Genomic DNA, 25499 nt, shown 5'->3' on the forward strand with positions numbered 1-25499 from the left:
ACTAAACAAGACCTAGACCTATTTTGGAAGAGAAAGGAGTCCCAATTAAGAAGAAATCCCAGGCCTAAACAGTCATGATCTCCTATAGAAGATTTTGCACTAAATAAGGATTCTATTTCCTAAACGGAGTCAGATTTGCCTTCAGGAGCTCTATATAAAGAGGGGAACTTTTCATTATTGGGACATCTCGTTTTTGGAAGTTGTTTCCTACATAATTCTCTCTCTCTCAAGGGTCTCAAGCATCAAGATTTGTGCCAAGATTCAAGAAAGCCATCCACATAGCTGTTACCTAGTTTTTATCTCTAAACTCTTAATCTTGTTATTCTTTTCATTGTTATTACTGATTATGAAGATTGATTCAAGCATTACTGAGTTTTATTTAATTACTATGTCTAGCTAAACTCTTATACTAGGGATTTGATGTAACTTAATTCGATTCCAGTTTATAATATTAGATTTGTTCTTCATTGTTCTTTTTATAATTTATTATTAAGCTTAAAGCTTCCAGGCAGAATTTTTCACCTGGATTGAACTATTTCATTAATCACTATCGGGAGAAGGGTTTTTAATATGAAAAAGATAATAAATTACTTGAGAATAATAATTTGATGCGGAAGCTATATGCGGAAGCTATATGGTTTGACTCAAGGGGGCTTTCATAAGTTAATGACCTTAAGTTATGAATTCACAAAACAATCACAAAACTCAATGATTTAATTTATGTTTGATTTCGCTATTGGAAGATAGGTAATTAGACTAAGATTAGAATAGCTAACAATACATCGGGAGAGCTTGTTAGTGATTTCAGGGTTGTTTCTCCTACTTCAACAATTAAAATTGATTAATAAACTAATAACATAAACTGGATAGAATTAAGTGAAATCAATTTCCCTAGTAGTTTAAATCCCTGATTTCTTTTCATCTAAATTTTGTTGCTTGATCTCTTTCTGTTTTTATTTTCAAATTTACTTTCCTTATAACAAATCTCTCCTACTGTCGTTTAAATAATAATAGGTTAACATAATTTTGGTACTCGATATACAATCCCTGTGGATACGATACTTCTTCACTCTATATTACATGTTGCGATTTCGTACACTTGCAAAAATCAATGTCATCATCCCAACAACAGCAGCAGCTGCAACAGCAATAATTACTGCCACAGCAACTGATTTCTTAGTATTTGTGAACTTTGGGGAATTGTTTTCCCTAGTAGCATTACTAAGATCTGCATTTCCAATTGCACTGACAGAAACCCAAGGCTTGAATTCAGGTATGACTCCATAAAGCTGATTGTTTGAGAGTATCAACTGTGTAAGTGATCCCAATTGAGTAAGAAAACTTGGAATCTCACCCGAGAATTTGTTGTTTGAAAGATCCAGAATTTCCAAATCCCCGAGTTGGGAAAGTGTATTCGGAATAGCCCCTTGAAAGAGATTGCTGCTGAGATTCAAAGCAATCTGCAGTTTTGCTGGCATTGTTGGAATCCTCCCACCTAGTTGATTTTCTCCGAGTTGGAGCTCTAACAGAGAATTCATGCTACGGATACTATCAGGTATTGAACCCCTAAGATTATTGCCTTGTAAGTCCAAATGGGAAAGGCTTTGCAAGTTTGAAATGGAAGAAGGTATGAAACCAGTAAGTGAATTCCAGCTGATATTAAGAATTGACAGCTTGTGTAATTGAGAGAGAGATAATGGGATTTCTCCAGCCAGCTTGTTGAGTTGTAGTTTCAGAACCTGAAGATTGCTAATATCACCCAATTGCACCGGTAAACTACCCGTGAGATTATTCTGAGCCAAATTCAAGAGAGCCAAACCTTGGCAAGAACCTAACTGAGTAGGTATCGCACCAGTCAAGTTATTGTTATTCATCTCCAAGTAAGTCAACTTATGAGATGAAGTGAGTGAAGAAGGTATTGACCCATTAAGCAAATTACTTCCCAATCTCAGTCTGATCAAGTTTTGAGATATATTTCTAGGTATTGAACCATCCAACAGATTATAAGACAAATCCACAGATATCAAATTCAACTGTGATAAGAGGTCTAATGGAATAGACCCACTTAACTTATTATAACTAAGATCTAAAAGAGTAAGATATTTCGTAATTCCACTGGGAATTGCACCAACAAACCCATTTTGATTTGCTGCAAACCTATACAGAGTTGGAATGTCTGCAATAGTTTTGGGGATTTCTCCAGTCAAATTGTTGGCGGACAGAATCAAAGTATTCAGCTTTGTGAGATTACCAATCGAGTTAGGAATAGGCCCCTCAAGGTTATTTGCACTAAGATCAATGAAGGTCAAATTTTGATAATTAAATATTTCCTTAGGTATGTCACCTCGGAATCTATTCGCAGAAAGCTTGACATCCTCTAACACCATAGATTTTCCAAGTTTTACAGGAACAGAACCAGTGAAACTATTGAAAGTAAGATTCAATCCTTTAAGTTCAAGTAATCCATCTAATTGCAAACTAATATTACCAGTCAAATTATTAAAAGACAGGTCCAAAGATTCTAACCCAACAAAACCATTAAAAATAGGCAAATAACCACCCAATATATTTCTGCTAAAATTCAGCACCTTTCACCCGCTAATCCTTCCACAACTATCAATAAACTCCCTTGGGATTGAGCCGAAGCGGTTATTAGAGAGATCAAGGGAATGTAAAGATTCAATCTTGCAAACAAGGGACAAAAACCCAGAAGAAGAAACTCCAAACCCAGATAAAAAAAGGCCTGTAATAGATGTATTGTCAGAGCTGCATTTAACTCCCCTCCAAGAACATGGTTCTGGCTTTAAAGTAATATCCCATTGTAAAACAGGGTTAAGCTGTCGGGAGAGATTGATCATGATCGATGTTTGGTTTGGAGATAAAGATAACCCAAAAGGAAATAACAAGAACATTAACAAGGAATACATAGCCAAAGACAAAAACAAATTAGTTTCACTGCCACACGCATACCTTCCCATTTCTAGCTTGTATTGTGTTGGGTTCTCTCGGACTTCTCTTTATATCCTATATATATATAGCTATATTGCATAAAAAAAACATATAAATATTCTTTTAAATTCAGTTTCAGCTCTGGTATACAGAAGGAGACAGGAGCAAATAAGAGCAGAAGAAAGAAGAGAAATTAATAGAATAGAATAAGAATAAGAATAGATTTGGAGAGAGAGGGATTTGAGGTTTGCGAATTGTAAGAAATGTTTTAATGTGGTTCTGTGTTTGTGGGAAAAAAAGAAAAGAAAAAAGTAAATGCGTTGGGTTATGGCGTGTTGGGAATGGAGTTGACTGTGGACTGCTACTGCCTGCAAAAGAAGGAAGACCGAGGACTTACTGACTGACTGACTGACTGACAACCATTGGCTGGTTTGGTTTAAGGTGTAGCTTTGTGTTGAGTTTGGGAGTTTGAGGTCTTGTGCTTTTGGGTGGGGTAAACCTTGTCTTTTTCATTTTTATTTTTTTTAATTTTTTTAATTTTTTAACTAATGGACACAGATAAAGACGAGCAAATGGTCCTATTTAAATCGAATCAAAGCTAATAAATGTAAACTTTGTATGACAAATTGAATTAAATCCAAATTAGCATCTGAATGGAATTGACTTGAAATAAGTCAGTCAGTTTAAACAAATTTAATCCATTCTTACTATATTAATTCGATTCTTACTATATTAATTCAGTTTTAAATTCATCCAATAAATTTTTATAAAATAGATTCAAATTAAATAATAAATTCAGTTCAAATCTAGTGATTCGATAAATTAAACCTCCATTCCATTTTCGATTCGGTACCCCTAAACACAAATGGAAAATCAATGGGACAATAACACAAACACCTTTGAAGAAATTAGAACCTTGCCTTCAAATTATACATATATTTTTTTAAAATAATTAACTGGTGTTACAAATCAATTTTTAGTATTTCGTTCTAGATAAACGAATATAATAGTTCTGTGTGGACAAAAATAACTTATTCATATTAAAATTTATAAAATTTTAATTATATTTGTATTGTATCACCCTTTTAATTTTTTTTCTATTATAATTGAGTATTTGAAGTATTAAACAAGTCGTAATCAATTGCAGTTGCCGAACTTTTTTTGCCAAAAGTATTAAAAATAAATAATTTTACTCAATAAATGATATTAAACATATACATACATTCAATTCCTTTATATTTTTTCATTTTTTTTATTTTTTATTGTCTTATATCTTTTCTAAAAAAACAGTCTTAAAACTTCCTTTTGATTATCTTTCTTTCGATTATAAAACAAAATAAGTAAAAAATGATAATAATATATAAAATAAATAAAATAAAGTAATGTGGTAAAATAATTCATTTTGATTATGAGAGCTCACTGAATACATTTAATTGTACGAAAATTATTAATCTGGACACTTAATTGTAAAATTTTCTATTCGACACTTACAAAGAAAACATTTAAAAATTTAGATACTAAAAATATAAATTGATCCAATTTTTTAAAGTTATTTCATTTAAATATAAACCACAAAGGAATCATTTTATATACTTCTAGTCTAATTTTAAAAATTAAATCTAATCAACAAATTCAAAAGTAATTTAATTTTATTAAATTTAAATTTCTATATTGAGATTAACACATTATAAAATAATTTCTTTACAACTTAAATTGGAGAATTTGATGTAATCAACAAAATAAATAACAAGCTAAATAGGGATGAAAGTGGCACTAATATCTGTGAACTTTGAACTATTCGTACCTATATCTCTTTAGAATTTTACTACCATATACATTTCAAATTGTTTAAGTACCGATATAATTTAAAACTCGAAATCATTTAAAATATATATTTTTTTAACATAGCGGATAACAAGCAACGGTTACTCAAAAACGTATTTTACCTATATTTATTTCACTGTTCGCATCTTTTTAAACTCATGTATAACTATTTATATATTTATTAAATGGATAGGAGGAGAACAGATACCTAAAATCCTAATTCTGCTTCCATCCCTACAGCTGAGTTTCCAAGTAAGTGTGATCCTTGAAATTTTAGTTTATAAAGGGAATGGAAAAAGAGGGCAATTGCCAGGGAGGAGACATATAGTGTTTTTGTATGTGTATGTGGAAAATAATGCCTCCAAAGACCAAAACCAAGTCTTCTGGGTGGGGTCCTTCTAAAGAGATTGAATAGCAAAGGAAAGTTGTTTATTGTATATTGTTATAATACGTATATATACACAAGTATTGATAAGATTGAGATACAAATACGTAACAGAAAAGCTAAAGATAAGTATACACCATAACAAACTTATCTTACACTAACATGCCCCCTCAAGCTAATGACTCTTTGGAACAAAGCAGTAGCTTGTTTCTCAGATCAAGAAACCGTTGCCGCGGAAGCGCTTTAGTCAAACAATCAGCTAGTTGATCTTTTCCAGATATGAAACGAACAATCAATTCTTTCCTTGCCACTTTATCTCTCACAAAATGAACATCAATTTCCACATGCTTCATCTTACTATGAAACATAGGATTGGCAGTCAAATAGGTGGCCCCAAGATTGTCATACCACAAGATTGGTGGGTTCTTTAATACAATACCCATTTCTGAAAGCATACTTTGTATCCATGTTAATTCGGCAGTTGTTGAAGCTATGGCACGATACTTCGCTTCAGTGGAAGAACGAGATATAGTCTTTTGTTTTTTGGAATTCCAAGAAACCAAGTTGCCACCAAAATATATTAAAAATCCCGTAGTTGACCGACGATCGTCAACAGAACTTGCCCAATTTGCATCACTATAAGCAGAAATTCGTGAAGACGAAGCTGGTTTGTAAAGAATGCCATACCCTATTGTCTCCTTCAAATAACGCAGTAACCGCTTCAACCGAAGCCAGTGCTCCTCCATTGGATCATGCATGTAATGAGACAATTTGTTAACAATAAAATTAATATCTGGCCGGGTCAAAACCAGATAATGTAAGCGCCCAACAAGTTGCCGAAATAAGGATGGATCCGAACAAGAAGTTGAACCAGATTTTTGACTTGTTGAAGATGGTACTGCAGGTGTTGGCAGCCCCTTACAAGCATGAAATTTGGCTTTAAGGAGTAGATCCTGTATATATTTAGATTGAGACAAAAACAATTGATCCTCATGCCAAGAAGCCTCAACCCCAAGAAAATAATTAAGCCGACCTAAGTCTTTCAACAAAAAGGACTTCTGAAGCTCACTAATGACTTGAGTTATGCAAGGGACATAATTACCAGTTAAAATTATGTCGTCGACATAAACAAGACAATAGAGAATGACGTCATTCTGTAAGAGAATAAACAAAGAGGTGTCCATCTTGGACTTAACAAAGCCAACAGAGAGTAAAGCAGTAGCCAAGCAACTATACCATTGACGAGGAGCCTATTTTAGGCCATAAATTGACCGATGGAGCAGACAAACATGATTGGGGAAAGTTGGATCTTTGTACCCCGGGGGTTGACTCATATAAACCTTCTCATTAAGAGACCCATGCAAAAAGGCATTAGACACGTCTAATTGCTTTACTAACCACCGATTTGTAACAGCAATAGAAAGAACCAATCGGATGGTCGTAGGTTTCACAACTGGAGAAAATGTTTCCTAGTAATCAATCCCATGACGTTGATTAAATCCCTTAGCAACTAGACGCGCTTTGTACTTGTCTAGAGTTCCATCTGCCTTCTCTTTAATACGAAACACCCATTTGCATCCCACTATATTTGCATCAATAGGTGGTTCAACCAAAGACCAAGTACCCAAAGCAATCAACGAATTAAGCTCCGCAGCCATAGCATTGCGCCAATTTTTTGATTTTTTTGCATCATTTACCGTCAATGGTAAAGAGTTGGAGGGAGCAACAGATAAAAATACCCGAGGTTTCAATGAGCCAGTTTGAGACCGAGTCACCATAGAGTGTGTTCGAGTGATAGGAGCTGCAACAATCTGATTTTTAGTGACTGCCAACCGAGAATCAGGTGATTGAGAATCTGCTGAACCAACATCAACTACAGAAGGAGATTCTGCCACCAGTTCTAATGTAGCAAACAGATTGACAGAAGTACTAATAGTGGGAGAACCAGACACAGGAACAGTATCTTGAGAAGATTCTGATGATCACAGGAAACTGGGAAGGATGTAAAACAGAAGCAGATGGGGCAGATGTCGTAGTAGATGGTGTTGATGGGGAGATAGATAAGATGCCTTTTCCAACCCAAACAGAATAGGGATAACAAGTCTCAGCCTTGGTCGAATTGGAAGAATTGCTACACACCTGTGAAAAAGGGAAAACAGATTCATTAAACACGACATGACGAGAAATAAAAATTTTATTGGTGGAAATATGGAGACACTTATAACCTTTGTGAATGGAACTATACCCAAGAAATACACATGGCTTAGAACGGTAATCAAGTTTATTCTTCGTATATGGACGCAAATAAGGAAAATAGAGACAACCAAACACTTTAAGATTATCAAGGGATAGGGGCGATTTAAAGAGAGATTGATAAGGAGTGCTTTTGGAAGCAAGAGGCATTCTATTAATCAAGTAAACACTGGTTTCAAAGGCAAAATCCCAGTAAGTAATAGGCATAGAGGCATGATGCAACATTGCTAAGCCAGTTTCCACTATATGGCGGTGTTTTCTTTCGGCTATCCCATTTTGTTGAGGGGTATACGGACACGAAACACGCAATGAGATACCATTGACAGAAAGATATTTGGCTAGAGATTGATATTCCCCACCCAGTCACATTGAAATTGTTTGATTGTAGTGTTGAAATAATTTTCAACTAATGACCGAAATTTAATGAACGTAGGCAAAACATCAGATTTTCTCTTTAAACAATAAAGCCAGGTGTATTTACTAAAAGCATCATGGAAAAGAACATAATACCGATTCCCAAACAAAGAAGCAACTGGAGTAGGTCCCCAAACATCAGAACATAATAATTGTAATGGTGCATTAATGTTAGAGATGGAATCCGAAAATGGTAATTGATGAGATTTGCTAGTACAACACGCAGAACACATAGGAAACTCAAATGAAGAAACATAAATTTTATTATCGCGTACAGACTGTAATAAAGTACGCTGATTTAAGTGTCCTAAACGTGCATGTAAAGTAGCAAGAGTAACTCCATGAGCTTGACAAAGAGCAGCAGCAGGAACAGCAGTAGGTGGAAAAACATATAAGCCATGCTTATTCTGGCCTTTCAGCAGAGGCACCCTCGTGCGGATATCCTTGACATAGTAACAAAAGGGAAAGAAGTCCATAGAAACATCATTATCTTTAGTGAATGCTTGAACAGACAACAAACTATTAGTAGCTTTAGGCACAAAAAGAATATTATTCAAAGAGAAAGAATGAGAAGGAGACGAGAGACTAGAGTGACCAACATGAGAAATGGGTAAGGTCTTACCATTACTAATGACCACCTCCTCAGGACCAGTGTACTCAGAATCAAGTTTGAGATTGTTGAGATTCCTCGTCAGATGGTGTGTAGCACCAGAATCGACCAACCAAGGCTGAGACTGTTGAGAAGACCCTTGTTTAGCAGCAGCAAGATTGGATGAGGGATGATGTGAAATCCTTTTTGGGGATGAGCAGGTGCGTGAAGTGTGACCAAAACCTTGACAATTGTAACACTGAACATCATGGAATGATGTAGCAGACTGATGATAGGAACCATCATGATTCCGAATGGAACGACCACCCCTACCACGAGTAGATCGTCCGCCGCGACCTCCTCCACGCGAAGTCGGCTTGGACGTATAAAAAGCAGTTGCAGGTTGAACAAGATCAGGAGAATCACGTTTAAGTTGTTTTTCCTCAGTCAACAACAACCCAAGCAAGTCATCAAAAGAGACCGGTTCCATTCGAGCCTCCTGATTCCGAACAAATGATCGGTAATCACCACCAAGACCATCCAAAATAGCACCACATAAATCATCATTAGAGACAGGACTATCAAGAGCAGCTAAGTTATCTGAAATAGCTTTAGCCTTCTGCAGATATGTCTCAATAGAATCAGTACCCCGAGAAAGCCTGTGCAATTCATTTTTAAGATGACGAATCTGTGTTCGGGAACCAGTAGAATAAGCAGTCGCCAATTTTGTCCAGGCCTCAAGAGCTGTTGTAACACCAACAAGCTGAGCCATCATTGATTCAGAAACAGATTGCACAATCCAGGACAAAACAAGCTGATCCTCACGAAACCAGATCAAGTACGCAGAATTTGGAGTTTCTGAATTAGGAAGAAATTTAGTGGGAGCAGGATGAGTAGAATCAACATGAGAATATAAATTGTATCCATGGAGAACTGGTACCAATTGCATCTTCCATGTCAAATAATTAGTAGTAGTGAGCTTAATCGAAAGTTGGCTAGTGATATTGGGCACTGCCATTGTTCCAGTGGAAGGAACGATCGACATGATAAAACACAAAGAAGAAGAAGAAAAAAAAAAGAAACGTAATAGATTAGGTTTTGGTCAAGAAGGCTCTGATACCATAAAGAGATTGAATGGCAAAGGAAAGTTGTTTATTGTATATTGCTATAATACGTATATATACACAAGTATTGATAAGATTAAGATACAAATACGTAACAGAAAAGCTAAAGATAAGTATACACCATAACAAACTTATCTTACACTAACACCTTCAACTCATAGAAAACGCGTTTGAGACTTTTTTTTTTTTTTTTTGGTTTTACTTAGTCTTTCATAATGGTTTGAATTGTGGTAGTTTGACTAGCTTAATGGAAAGTTGAACAGTGCTTCCGTTTTGTTATTAATGAATATTGTATTGTTTATAGAGAATTTAATTAATATATAGGCTAGGATCCACCGGTTCCATAATTTGTCAATTTTAGTTAACAGAATTAGGCTTAGAATTGGGATCCATTTGGATTTGTGTGTGTATATGTACTAGGTGAAGCCAAGCATGACCAAATTACGGTTCCGGGAACCCGGAACCGTAACCGGAACCGGTGAGAACCGGAATCGGGACGAACCGAAACCGGAACCGAAAAATTTCGGTTCGGTTCCAGTTCCAGAAAATTAGGAACCAGAACCGGCGATTCTAGAGAACCGGTTGGAACCGGACTGGAACCGTCGGTTCTCAGGCCGGTTAGAACCGCCGGTTCGAACTGGTTCGAACCGGCGGTTCTAGCCGTTGTAACTGTCAGACCTGATTTTTTTTGTTTTTTTAAATTTTGTTGTGAAATCTCTTAATTACCCCTCCCAACAGCCATAAACGGCTACATAACGGCTAGTTTCAAGGGTATTTTTGGAAAAATGAATTTTCGGATTTATTATAAATACCTCATTTATTTACAAATTCATTACAAAAAAATCTCAACTCTCTCTACTTACTCTCTCTACAATATACTACACTCTCTACTTACTCTCTCTACAATATACTACACTCTACTCTATATTATTCATTTATTCTTCTCTACTCTACAATCTCTCTTATTAAGTTATTATTGTCTCTAATTTTTTTTATTCAATTTTCCAAATTATATCTTATTATCATATAATGGCAAGTGGAGGAAACTCAAATTCGGGTAAGGGCAAGGGAAAGATCGGAGAATCATCTATCCCTACAAACGACATCTATGATATGATTCCTGACCAATTTAATTTTGAGGGTTATCAAAATGAAAATTTGCATATTCCAACTCAAGAATCCGAATTTAATGAGCAATTACAAGAAGATGAAGAGCAAGAGCAAGAGCAACGAGCACAAATTGTTACAAGAGCAAGACAAAGTTCCGACATATTCTCCATTCATTTCACAAAAAAATTCAAAGGTGAGAAAATGTATGATGTAATTTGCAATTATTGTGGAAAATCTTATAAATTTAAACAAGCGGGCGGCTATGGATCATTTTGGAAGCATTTGGAGACAAAACATTCAACAAAAATAGGAGTTGATCGGTCTCAAACACAAATTTTCGGGTACGCTTCTAACCTTTCTTTATTTAAATATTCTGAAAAAATACAAAAAGAAAAATTAGCAAAAATGATTTCTATGGAACATTTATCTTTTAGTTTTGGTGAAAAAGTAGGTTTTAATAATTATTGTCAAAAAGCTTTAAATCCTTTTGCTAAAAGAGTACCAAGAAATACTGTAAAAAGAACTATTATTTCTTTATATAATAAAGGAAAAAAAGAGTTAGAGCTTTCATTTTCTCAAATGAAAATCGTGTTTCAATTTGTTGTGATGTTTGGAGTGATCATTGGCAAATGCATTCTTATATGGGTATTACATGTCATTGGATTAATGATGATTGGAAAATTCAAAAAAGAATTATTGGTTTTCGTGTTTTTGATGATAAACATACTGCAAATAATATTTATAGAGTAATTGTTTCAATTTTAGATGAATATAAGTTGACAAAAAAAAATTTTTCAATTTCATTTGATAATGCTTCTGCAAATACTAGATCAATTATTGAACTTAAAAAAATTTATGAACCAAATATTGGTGGAAAATTTTTTCATATAAGATGTGCATGCCATGTTTTAAATTTATGTGTACAAGATGGTTTAAAAATTCTTGAATGTTTTATTTCTCCAATTAAAAAAGCTATTTCATATTTATGGACACATCCCCAAGTGATGAAAAGTTGGGCTAAATTTTGTAAAGAAAATAATAAAAGACCAAAACGTTTTCCAAGGGATGTCCCAACTCGTTGGAATTCAACATATGAATTTCTAAACGAGTCTTTTTCTTATAAAGAATTATTATACTTTTTTGTTACTAATAATATTGAGGATATTAATTTATATCCACAAAATTGGGAGATTTGTGCAAAAATTTTAGATATTTTAAAAATTTTTAATGATGCTACCTATAAATTTAGTAGGGTTTATTATCCCACATCTCATTTATTTTTACCTATGTGTATTAATATTGTTACTGCACTCCAAGAATTTCAAAATGATGATTTATTAAAAGATTGTATTTTTTCAATGAAAAAAAATGGTTATCTTATTTTAAAAATATACCACCTCTTTATCTTGTTGCTATTGTATTTGATCCTAGATGTAGAATGGATGTTTTATGTGATTATTTGACTATTTATTATGATGTATTAAATCTTGATGTAGAAGATAATGTTAATATAAATGTAGTAATGCATGAAGTTAAACAAAATATTATGCAATTATATAATGAATTTGTTCAAGTTTCTAGTTCATCTACTTCTACTTCTTCTTCTCAATCTAATATTCAACAATTTCCAACACAAAGGGTAAGTGGTGTTGGTGTTGCTCAACAAGTTTTACTACAAAGACAAAAAAGAACAAGGGAATCCAGTTCTATTTCTGAATTTGATAATTATCTAATAACTTCTTTTGAGTTTGGTGATGATTATGCAGATACTGATTTTCCAATTTTAGATTGGTGGAGTCGTTACGTAAATACTTTTCCTATTCTTTTTTTACTTGCAAAACAAATTTTAGCAACTCCGGTCTCCACTGTTGCAGTTGAACAAGCTTTTAGTCAAGGAGGAAACATACTTGATGAAACACGATCTCGTATGACCCTCGATTCATTAGAAGCACAAGCATGCGTGGATGATTGGACCAAGGCCGAACTAAGAGCCCAAGAAAATCCAAAAGAAAATGAAGATTTATATGATTTATACGATGGGTCCTCAACGGGAACATCAACCGGTGGTGCAAATAGCGATTAAGGTAAAAGGGGTGAAATTGGTATAAGGTAAGTAAGAACTATGTGGGCTTTGATTCCTCTAAACCCCAAGAGGATACGTAGGCAACTTAATTTTTTTTTAAAACAAAAAAAAAAAAATTAAGTTCAAGCCCTTTTTTTTTTTAAATTATGTTCAAACTTTTAAAAAAAAAATTCAGTTGAAATTTTTTTTTAAAAAAAATAATTATGTTCAACAGTTCAAGTCTTTAAAAAAATAAATTTAATTGAAGTATTTTTTTAATTTTTTAGGTGTATTTTTTAATTTTTTATGTTCAAATAATTTTTTTTTTAAACTGGTCTTCAAAATTTAAAATTTTTAGGTGTATTTTTTAATTTTTTATGTTCAAATAATTTTTTTTAAACCGGTTTTCAAAATTTAAAGTTTAAAATTTTGCGATTCGCCGGAAAGCCGATCGGAACCGTCGGTTTTGTAACCGGTTCGGAATCGGAATCGGAATCGGACCTTTTCGGTTCGGTTCCGGAACCGTGGCCAAGCCTAGGTGAAGCCATGCGTATGGCACGATTTGTATCAAAATAAAAAGGGCCTAACCTGCATAATTTTAGCTCTAAACTATTGAGGTTTCTCCTAGTGGCCTTCTGAATTTTACGGGAGATCTATTGTGATCCTGTATTAAAGAATCATTTGGTAACTATGCCCCCCATCAAAGTGTAAAAAAGAAATGAAATACACGCATGTTAATGTAGACTAAATAATTACACGTGTAATCCACGTAAGAGAAAAATGATGACCATAAAAAAAAAAATTTTCTTTTGCTTTGGGTTCTTTCACACATTTCATCAAATATCTTTTGTCCATTGTTGATGCGTGTTTTTATACCCCCACCTAATCCAATAATGATATGAGGATGTGGAATGAAAGGTTAATGCTATCTAGAAGTCTTTTAATCCAAGGATTTAAATTAAAATTGATTTTAAGTGTCTGACTGGGTCGTAGCTGCGTCACGCAGCTATGTTAGACTACATGTCGTTTTTGTATTAAACGACATATAACTCTGATACAGCAAGTAAGCTGCGTCACGCAGCTAACGGCTGTGTCACGCAACTATGCTCTGTGACTTACTTATATAAATAGATCTTTTAATTCACGTTTGGATCAACTTTTGGAAAACTTTGGAACTTTGAGAACGATTCTGAAACCCTAAAAAGTCATGCCCTTCAGCCACATTCTCCTCCAAAAGCTCTTTTGAGTTCGTTTGAAGGAGAATTGCCATTAGAGATCAATTTTAGGTGAATTAAACTAAAAAGGAGAGAAAATCAAGAGAGAAAAGAACAAACACTTAAATCCTTGGTGACGAAGCTTCTAGATCACTGTAATCTTCGTTTGTTAATCCGTTCACAATCCTCAATCTGAGGATTAGGTAATTTCTTTACACCTTTTGTGTTTTTATTCATTGATTATTTATTTTATCATTGTTTTGGGTAATTTAATCTTAATTGAATTGTATTCTGTTCGTTTTTTATCATTTGAGGTAGTCTTGAATCATATTTAAATAAAAAACGCCTTAAACAAATAATTTAAAACAGAATTCGGACCAGAGCAGTTGCGTCAATCATCCAGTAGATCCGTAATGGAGCTGGCAGTTGCTTGACGGAGCTGTTCATGTCCAAAATTTCGTTTCTTTTACCTAGAAGAGCCGCGTCACGCAGCTATCGGCTGCGTCACGTAACTGTTCTTCAAAGAACAGCTGCGTGACGCAACTGTTCTAGGGTTCCAGAAACAATTTTTGTCCTTTTTTAAAAAATAATAATTTTTGTATAAAAATAAAATTTAATTTTTCCAATAAATCCGAAGATGACCAACTACAAACAGTTTGCAATTTAATTAAGTTTAGGATATGAAAATGTAATTATGCATGATTTCGGGTTTTAGGGTTTTTGGTTTCAAATTTTTATTTGGGTAGAATGTATTTTTAGGTTTGGTTTGTGGCCCGCCTTTAACCATAAGGCAAGAGCGGGTCTTTTATTTATTTTGATTTAATTGCTTTGATTTGGATGATTATGGATGCTTTGGATGAATATGAATGTGATAATTAGATTTGATTGGGACGATTAATTAATTTTCCATATAAGAACTCAGTTCGATTCATTCGGGTTGGGCTTAAATAAATAAATTGGCTTTCCTAACTAAAATAAATTAGAAATTGTAGGTTAAAAGAGGCCAGATTTTTCGGGCGTCGGCTTCCAACGGGCCGACGTACCTAATTCCCTTACCCAGAATCGCCTTGGTGCGCCTGACCAGTTTTCTAATAATTTGGCCTTGAACAAAATTGGGTTTAAAATGGAGTCATTTTTTATAAAATAAAATTGGAAATGGTCCCATTGCCGAAATAATGGGTGGCGACTCAAAAATGTTTTATAAGACCGATCTATCGGCACCGTATCCAAAAAGGTTTTTGTCACCATTGTTCATAAATAAAATCACTTTTTCCATTATCCAAAATAAAAAGTGAGCGCGTTTTTCGGATCGTTCGGGGGCGGTGCGAAAACATCCATTAGAAATTTTTTATTGCAAGAACTACAAAAAATGAATCAAATTATTATTGATATAAACATCACAATCCAAACCATACTTTATAATCTTTAGCTTAAGAAATTGATTAAGGGAAGAAATAGCCAAAAAAAAAAAAAAATGAGTTCCATAGGAAGAAAGAAAAAAAATCATGATATTTATAATCCAAAAGAGATGACAATCTACTGTTTGACAAATCTGAGACTCTCTCTATTAATAAATCATATCAAACTTTCTTCTTTGATAATATTTGTCTCTTTAAATACTATTTGTCTCTTTAAATACTTCTTGCTCTACATCTGGATGACAAGAAAGCAACCAGAATAGCCATGTCATTGCAACTGAAGTTGCTCTACCTGCTATGATAAAACTTACAACCATGTCTCTTATCACTTTCTCCATATGTCCAGCTGATATAAGCCGAGAAAGAAGATTTTGGTACTGATTATTAATATCTCCTTGTTCTAGTATCATTTTCTCCCCGTCAACAATAACCTTTGCAAAGTATTGATGAACTTGTCTAACAACATCTTTAAGCATATTTTGATATCCAATCCCAAGCTATCTCTCAATCTTCCAAACAAGATACATAAGAGTCGTAGACCTTTTGGCGCATATCTCAGACGTCATATTAAAACCTCTAGCAAGAGGCGAAACAGGTAAAGAAGGATCTGAGCAAAGTCGATCAATCCCTAAACTAACCTTACAGATCATCCATACCACGTTGGACACTCATTGACCGATAAAATTAGTCCTTAAAGCATCTCCAACGCTAATGTCGATTGTGACTGATGTGTCATATGAAATAAAATGTGTGAATGATGACATGGTTGAATGTCTACTTATACACAATGAATTTTAAAAAAACTCTCTCCAATGCATTAATTTTGAATCTTCTTTCATTCTCTTTTTTCTCTCTTTTTTGATCCACAATTTAATATGCAACCAATCACCAAAGAGCAATAAAAGTCAACATTGTCTAAGAGACCTTCTAGAAATAGAAGGTGTAGTAGATAATCTCTATTGATTTTTTTGACACATCAGCTTGACATCCTAAACAGACATTAACATTGGAGAGCATTTTCCAAAAAGTCTTTCCATTTTTCTGACGTGGTAATTAAGAAGAGCAATCTACATTTGCATTGGAGATGCTCTTACTCCTCCAAACGCGATTTAATGCACGCTCCTCTTATCCTACGTGGCGAGAAGCATGGCTATTGAAGGATTTTTAATATAGAGTCACATGATAGAAACCCCATAAAGTTCAGGGGCCACTAGGAGAAACATCAATAGTTCAAAAGCAATTTATGCATTAGGTCAAATAAAAAAATAAATACTAATACGAGAACAAATAATATAATTTTATAATTTTAAATTCTTGATTACTATTATTATCATCATCATATAATTATATAACAATTTATTATATTAAAACAAATATTATAGTTTCGTTTGGGCTTTATATATTTTTATATAAAAAAACTCCTAAATACTCTATTTTGATAATGAAGATTAAAATCTTGATTATTTTAATAGAATCTTAATAATTTTAAGCTCCAAAATCTATTGACTCCAATGGATTAAAAATAAATAAGCCTCAAAATAATTAATTAATAAGCTTTTAAATGTTTAAAATTTGTACAACTAATAAGCAAATTGAAACCAACAAATTCAATCAAATTTAATCCTAAAACAAATTGAATGAAATATAATAGAACATTTCATCCACTTGAGTACATAAATTAAAGTAAATAAAATAAGCTTAAAAAATAATTCAAGTTTAGGTTTAATTTAAAACCGAATCGGATGAAAGGTTGAATCAAATAACATATATCCATAAAGTCCTTACTTTCAAACTACATTGAACTAACTTAAACTTGAAACTTTCAGTAAACTCTCTAATTTACATAATGTACAATATACCTAGTAAGAAGGATTCCAATAGATATAAGTTTGTAATGAGTGCATGAAATATTTGTAATCAATTTTCGCAGCATCCCATTTTCGCTCTATTATTTTCCAAAACATGATATATTTATCTTCCATTTTACATCATTAAGTTAAAACCAACCTATTGAATTCCATTTGCATATTAAAATCATCGTTCAATAAATTCAATAAAAGCTAATTATTGATCTACGGGTTGTGACTCAGTTGACAATTTAGGCTGGGTATGTGAAAAGGGCTTTCGAATTCGATTCCTACTAAATGCATCTTTAGGAATAAGTGATTCCTAGTAATAGAGTCCGGATACCGATGGTTTATATATATATAAAAAAGAAGCTAATTACTGCTTGATATATATATATATATATATATATATATATATATATATATATATATATAATACAATAGCACAATATGTCGATATTCACACTTGTAGATGTAAGAATAAATCGTAAAGTAGAGACACAAGTCAATTCATTGTTTTTCATCCAATAGACCAACAACATTAGAAATTACCTATCAGATTCAAAGTTTTAGGTACTCTAGTAAATCGTCCCCCCTCTCTTGCTTGGTTTCCAATATTGTAAGAAGCAATCACCTGTAGAATATAAATTATATGATAACAAATTTTATGAACAAATATAGCAAATACATTACAAGGTAAGGGAAAAATTTTTGTAAATTGCGATAAAGAGAAATACTGATTTATTCTTAGCAATAATAACATATCCTCGAGATTAATTATATCGAGATTGCATTTTATTTTTTGCAATAACAATAATATCAGAAACCCTAACTATTAGAGTGATATTATGAATAGTAATTAAAAAGGGAAAACATTTATAAATTTGTCAGAAAGAGCCTCATTGAACGGAGATGAAAATATAAAAGATTTCTAGAAGCAAAAATGAGATCATGGATACAAAATATAAGAAAAAAGTACCAACTCAGCTTTCTAAAACATTTTTTTTTTGCTTCAAAATTTTATATATACTAGATGGAAGCCTGCGTATTGCGCAGGTTGTTTCAAAAGTTGTTTTGTTTTACATATAAAAATAAATATTTATAAAAAAATATTACAATTAAAAAGAAGAAATAAAAAATTGTAAAATATCTAAATAAAAACTAAAATAGGGTAAATGCATGCAATATAAAATTCCTAGACAATAAGCATTAGTTAAATTGTCGTTGCAAATAAGCCAATAGTCAAAGAACAAAAAATACAATAATAATAAAGATATAAAAATATAAAAATAGATAATTATTATGAATGGATTATATTATATTGAGATTTTTTTTTAAATTTAAATTTATGAATGGATAAAGCGGTGTTCTATCTCCACTTCTTCCTGCATGAAAAAGAGAAAAAAAAAATCATAAAATTGATATTACCTTAGTTAAAGAAGAAGAGAAGGTGATATATATTGATTAAAGTTGTTATTATTGTCCTTTTGGAATTCAAAATTTGAAAAACAATAATAACAATAATTCTCAAAATAAAAAATAATAAATAAAAGTTTAAAATTTTGTATAGCATAATCAAAATTCAAAAAATTGAAAACAAAATAATTTAAGGAAATAAGAAAAAAATAAGAAGAAAAACATTGTGAAAAAAATCATTGAAATTGAGAAGTACATATAGATATGTGTATATATATATATATATATATATATAATAAAAAAATTTAAAAGTTTAAAATTTTTAAATTTAAGGCCAAATACATAAAAATGCCATTGAACTTTAAAAAAAAAACCCTATTGCACCTTGAAGTTTGTGAATAACCTATTATGCCCTTATAGTTATACAAATCAATAACTTTCTACACCTCACATAACAATCCTAAAATAACTATAAGAGCGTGTATAAACGCTCATAAAACGGCATCTTCTATTCCTTCTTCTTGATCTCGTTCTCTCATCTCTTTGTTTTATTTTTCATGATTCTCTCTCTCTCTCTCTTTCTTGTTCCTCTTTTTCTCTTTAGCTATCCCTGCTAAATCCACATGGTCAAGGATTCATGCAACGTCAAATCGAAATGGAGGACTCATATAAGGGCATTTGTGTATAAGTCACAGTTGATTAATAAAATAGAGAAGACAAAGAAGATAGGTGAAATTCCAGTAGCAGTTTATTGTTTTTTATCCATCCGTGTTTGTTTTATTTTTTTTTATTTTTTTATTTTTTTATTTTTTTTTTCGATCTACTTCTCATCTCCTTTATCTTATTTGAAAAGGGGGCAATCCCTTCTTGTATATGTCCTCCTTGCTTTTTATGACTCTGTTTCTAAATCAAGTTTAGTTTTTCTTCGATTTGGAGAAAATCTTTTCTTCAATTTTGTTATTTGTAAATTATTAATATATGAAGATATTTTAAAAATAATTTTGGAAGAAAGTGGACAAAATAAAATCCTACATTATTGTCTTACCTTTTGGTGTAACTATAGTTATAAGAAGCTTCTTCTTCTTCGTACGATTTCCTGCAATTGAAGCATGATGCTATGGCTTTTGATTATACAATTTATTTTTTCAATGAAAACTTGCAAATTTAGAGAAAATTTTCAACCGTAATGTTAATTTTCATATTAAGATTGAACGAATAATAAATCAACTAGTATTTTTTATTTGGATCCACTTATTTAATTTGAAATTAAAAACTTTATACTCTAGATTTATTTGGAAGTTTTGGTAAAAGGGAATGAAATTGCAGAGAACGTTGAAAGATATACTGGTGGTGGGTGGATTGGAGAAGGAAAGGAAGTTAAAGTACAAAAAAGGCTTGTTAGTTTTATTTTTTCATTAGTTAAATGTCATCTAAGCCTTTTGTTCTTTTTATTCTATTCTTCCTCCTTAGGAGCGTGATTTTCACGTTGGGCCTTAAAGTGTTTAAATAGAACAAAATTGACCACTACATGTAGATAAGTGGTCCCTGTAAAATTAAGAGTGCCGCAGGATTTTTCTTTGAAAGTTCGGGGCCGGGAGGGGGGGCAAAGATAAAATGAAATGCTAGAACTAAGACTGTCAAATTAGCTTTTGAATTTTTTTTTTTTTTGGCTTCAGATGTATATGCAGATAGTAACACTTTCATCCTATTTTTTTCTTTATTATTATTGTAATCTAGAAAAAACCTAACAAAATCAAGCATCTACACCCAGACAACACATCTCCCCATACATCGAAACTTAACTTAGTATGTTAAGTGAAAAAGCTAGTAAAACAGTACATTATTATGAACCTCTCCATGAGATAAGAGGATAGTTACAAGGTAAAATCAAATCCTATCAAAAAAGGAGTTGTTGCCCCTACTCCTCTTTTGGCCAAACCATCTACAAAGTGGTTCCTAACTCGAATCACAAGATTAAAAAAGACAATGTTTAGAGAACTCATCATTGTATCTAACATATTAAAATGCTCAAACCATTTCAAAGGGCGTTTGTCCCTTTGAGTAATCCATCAAATAACATTTTTAGAATCATATTAAAAAAAATTATCGGATTATTCTTAAAATTTGAGGAGTGAAATACCTCAACAGCTTTGAAGACTATTAAAAGCTCAGCCTAATTTGAGTCAAGAATACCCGCACTTTTAAAGAACAAACATAAAATAGACCCTTCATTATTTCTAAGTACTTATCCAAATTCCGCAGGACTAGGCTTCCCTCTAGAAGACCCATCAATGTTGAATTTTAGAGCTCCAATAGGCTGGGGATTCCTAGAAAACTAAAGATTTTTGAATACCATTATTCATGGGATCTAGCCAACTGCTTTTAAATACCAAAATGGGGAGGGATGACTAATTATGAATAGAGTAGGGAATGGAAAGATACTTATCTTTTAGAAGCTCAAAACTGCGAATCTTAATAATATGAACCAAAGAGTTGGAATCTTGTCATTCTATTGAGAAAATGAACTTATTTCTTCTAAGTGACCAACAAGTAATGAAAATAGGAAAACCCAAACAATATGTAAACCTTTGAACCTTAGCAAGCTCTTCCATTGCCAATATAAATCATTTATCAAAGGAGGTAACTGACTAGAAACATTCCACCATTGAAAAATGGACAACTAAACTTCTCGAGGATTTTTACATAATAACAAAACATGGTCAATAGTTTCAACGAGGCATTACATATTGATCAAATGCATTCATCAGTATTTAGGATAAAGGATAAGTTTCCTTTTAAATCAGTTGATCTTGCGAGGGATCTTATCCATAATAGCTTTCCAAACAAATAGAGCAATTTTTAAAGGAATAAAAGACACCCATAAATATTTCAGATTAAAGTCAACAAGGTTCAACCATTTCTTTTTTTTTTTTTTTTAATCAAAGAGTATAAATTTTTAATAGAGAAAATACCTCTTTTGTCAAAGATCAAGGTAATTTTATCCTCAACTCCTTGAAGCATAGTAATGTTAGAAAATTTTTCTTTTAAATCGAGCCACATTTCAACCTCAAAGCTTCTGAATTCTCTTACCCAATTGACTTGCCAATCCTATTTGCCATTTGTATAAGCACCACAATCAGTAACCTTTGCTCTTTTGTTAGATGCTAAATGGAACAATCTAGGATAATGGGAACATTAAATAACCAATACAAGCCAAAAATGGTTGAGAGTACCATCACCTAGGATCCATCGAAATCCCTTATTAAGAAAATCAGAAGATTTGGAGTCTCTAGAACCAAGACGAATCACATCCCGTCAAGTAGTTGATAATTTTCTCCATATAGTAAGATTAAAGCCAGACTTAAGGAGAGCTTCATTACCATACTTGGAAATCAGAATTTTTTTCATAGGAAGCCTTTTTCTGACTTGAATCTCCACCACTATTTGGTAAGGAGTGATATATTTTTTCTTTTCATAGAGATGACACCCAACCCGCCACTTTTCTTAGCTATAGTAATTTTTTTCCAAGCAACCCAATTCAAGGGCCTTTTACCATCTACAATTTTGCCCCAAAGAAATTTTCGTTGAATGACCTCAATGCGATTGATAAACATTGGTAGGTGCTTTGAAAACAGACATGTAAAAATGGGGTAGGGAGCATAGTACATATTCAATTAAGGTAATTTTACGTCCCATTGAGAAGTTTCTAGATTTCTAAGTAATGAGTTTAGCCTCAAACTTTTCAAGAATAGGTTTCCATATTTTGGATCTTTTAAGATTGCAACCAATGGTGATGCCGAGGTAACAAGTTGGGAGCTTTCCTTAGAACATTTTAGCAATCTTGCATAATTATTTAAATCAGCCTCTTCAAATTTTCAACCCATAAACTCTACTTTTGTATAAATTAATTTTTAGGCCTAAGGTAATATGAAAACATGTGAGTATTCTTCTTAAATTCAAAACTTCTTCATGCATGATCAAGTTTGTCAAAGATAACTGAGTCATCTGCAAATTGAAGATGTGAGATTGTAACATCTTTACTCCAACTTGCTCAACTGAATTTTTCATAAAGATGTTTAATCCTCGGTAGTAACGAGAAATAGGAAAGGAGAGAGTGTATCATCTCGTTTAAGTCCCCTAAACATACAAAATTCATTGGTAGGGCAGCTATTTAAAAGCACCAAGAGTTTTGAACTTTTCAGACACTCGAGTATCCAATTACATCATCTGTTCCCAAATCCCATTATTTTCATCATGGCCAATAAGAAATTCCAGTTGATTGAATTGAAAGGTTTCTCTAAGTCAACCTTAAACATAAGCCCTTTAGCCTTTTTTTTTTTTTTTTTTTTTGAAATCATCAATTATTTCATTGTAAATAATAATGTCATCAATAATTTGATGACCTGCTATGAAAGCAGTTTGTGTTTCTCCTATTACTATGCCAATTACTTTTTTTTAAATTCTATTTGCTAGCAATTTGGAAATCACCTTATAGGTGCTGCTAATGAGAGACATAGGAGGAAACTCATTTAGATCCTGAGGAGAGGGTTTCTTTGGTACTAAAGTGACAAAACTTGAATTTAACTTCATATAATGTTGTCAAGTAGAGAATCGAATCATGAATCAGAAGTCTCATTTTTTGAATCGAGAATCGAGAATCGAATTGAATCGAATCTTAAGGTTCACTATACCCTTTTAGAATTTTTTTATCAAAATATATTAAATTTTCAATTGAAAATTCCAATATCGATCATATACTAAATAAACCTAATAATTTCTGTTGTTCCTAAGTTCAAAATATCAAACTATTAAATTAGAATTCGGAAATAAAAAAACAAACTAATATCATATTCAATCATTAATCTTCATCATTTCCAATTTCAAGCCCTTCATCTTCATCATCATCTTCTTCTAATATAACCATATCATCTTGTTCTTCTTCCTCTACATTGACTTCTCCACCATCATCTATGATTTGTAATTCTTCTTCAATTATAAGAGCTTTTCCTTTTTCTTTCCTATCAAATTTCAAGTTTCTTGGCCCTATATAAATAAAATGAACAATGAATTATATAAAATAATAAACTTAGAATTTATAATTTGTTTCTTAATAATTTTTACAAATTTAGCAAGTGTGAGTTATAATACCTCGTTCCCTCTTATTACTTGGTCTAATTCCTCCATCATCTTCAAAACACTCATGCATATCCATCCATGAATTGTCTTCAGATAGACATGGTTCCTAAAGCTTAATGATCCTCTCATCATCCAACTCCATATCACTTAAACAAATAGGATCAATGTCTAACCTCTTTTCTCCCTTTTTGCTTGCCTTAATTCAAGTTGACTGTTATATTTGACAAAGACGAGTGCATTTAATCTTTGTTGTTCTACTTGATTTCTCTTTTTGGAATTCATATGCTCAAATGTTACTCCAATTTCTTTCACATCCCGTAACATTGCATGTGAGACTTAAAACTCGAATTGCAAGATTTTGAAGCTCTTTACATTCTACCCCATAGCTTTCCACCATAAAGCTAAGATACATAAATAAAAATAAAGAGAGAGAGAGAGAGAGAGAGAGAGAGAGATAGCTAACTAATTATTTTTTTTTGCTAGCACTAATAAAAAAATTAGGAAATTCAAAATGTCAAACAATAAATCACATAATACCTGGTTGCCTTTTATCTCTTGTTAAAAAAAAACATACTCATGCCAAACAATCTCCTCTCCTTTCTTGAACTTTTCTAATTCTTGATCAATTTTAATTCTAGTTTCAAGATCTGGATACATCCTCTCTATTGTCTTGTACACACCCATTTTCACTTCCATATCTGCATTAAAGGAATCACCATATTGAAATCTAAAAAAAAAAAAAAAAATTATAAATACAATGGAATAAAATGATTTGTTTTTTATTTCCCTAAATAAATAAACTAACAAAATACTTTCAATTTAGAATTTAGAGAACTTATTTAGGATTAAGAAAATAACCAGTTGCATGAAGCAGACTATGAAGATGCAAATCTCTTCTTATATCAATTATCTTCCAAATGCATTCATATCTTGAGGGATGATGATTGAAATTTGGGGCAATTTGTTGTTTTGCTCTATCCATGGCTTGTAAATATAACCCATTACCGGTTATACAACACAATCCACAAGTCTTAAAACTTTAATAAGTGGAGTTACACACTTCAAACAATACTTGACTGACTTCCAAAACTTGTCATCACATAACAAGGTTGCCTATACTTTTCTTGCATCACCCTTACAATAATATTGAATTTTAGCCCATTCTTCCGATGCAAACATAGCTCTAAGAGGAAGTTTAGCTTTATCAAAACTTTTCAAAGTAAGAAATGATGTAGCAAATCTTGTAACTCCAGCCCTCTTTAACTCTTTCTTATTAGAGAATTTTCTAAACATGTTAAGGACCCAAGCATGTCGATAAATATAAATATAAACTTCTTTTGCTTTGTTTAGTGTGTCTTTAAAAATGGCTAGCTCATGTAATATCAAGTAAATGCAATATGCTGCACAAGGAGACCAAAATAGTTTTTTCATCTTCTTTATTAATAATTCACCAGCATCTACATAAGCTGAAGCACTATCTGTCACCACTTGAACCAAATTTTCCTCCCCAATTTCTTCCACTCATAAGTCAAGCAATTCAAAAAACTTTTGTGCATCTTCACTATATCTGAGGTATCAACATATCTGAGAAAAACTGTTCCACTTAGGCTATTAACCAAAAAATTAGTGAGAGACTTACCTCTCATATTAGTCCATCCATTTGACATCAAAATACATCCTGTCTTGCTTTACTCATTTTTATACTTCTCTTAGCATTGAATTCACATTGTCAACTTCCTTCTTCAAAAATGTAATTCT

The 25499-nt window shown here is 32.3% G+C and overlaps 1 pseudogene; it reads right to left on the bottom strand.

The window, feature by feature from the left end:
• Positions 1 to 712: 712 nt before the first annotated feature.
• Positions 713 to 3313, bottom strand: LOC149493728 (uncharacterized; annotated as a pseudogene).
• Between the last annotated feature and the right edge of the window lie 22186 nt (positions 3314 to 25499).

This window comes from Jatropha curcas, chromosome 9, assembly GCF_041381405.1.
Source record: "Jatropha curcas cultivar XTBG-Jc1 chromosome 9, XTBG_Jcur_1.0, whole genome shotgun sequence".
Taxonomy (NCBI): Eukaryota; Viridiplantae; Streptophyta; class Magnoliopsida; order Malpighiales; family Euphorbiaceae; genus Jatropha; species Jatropha curcas.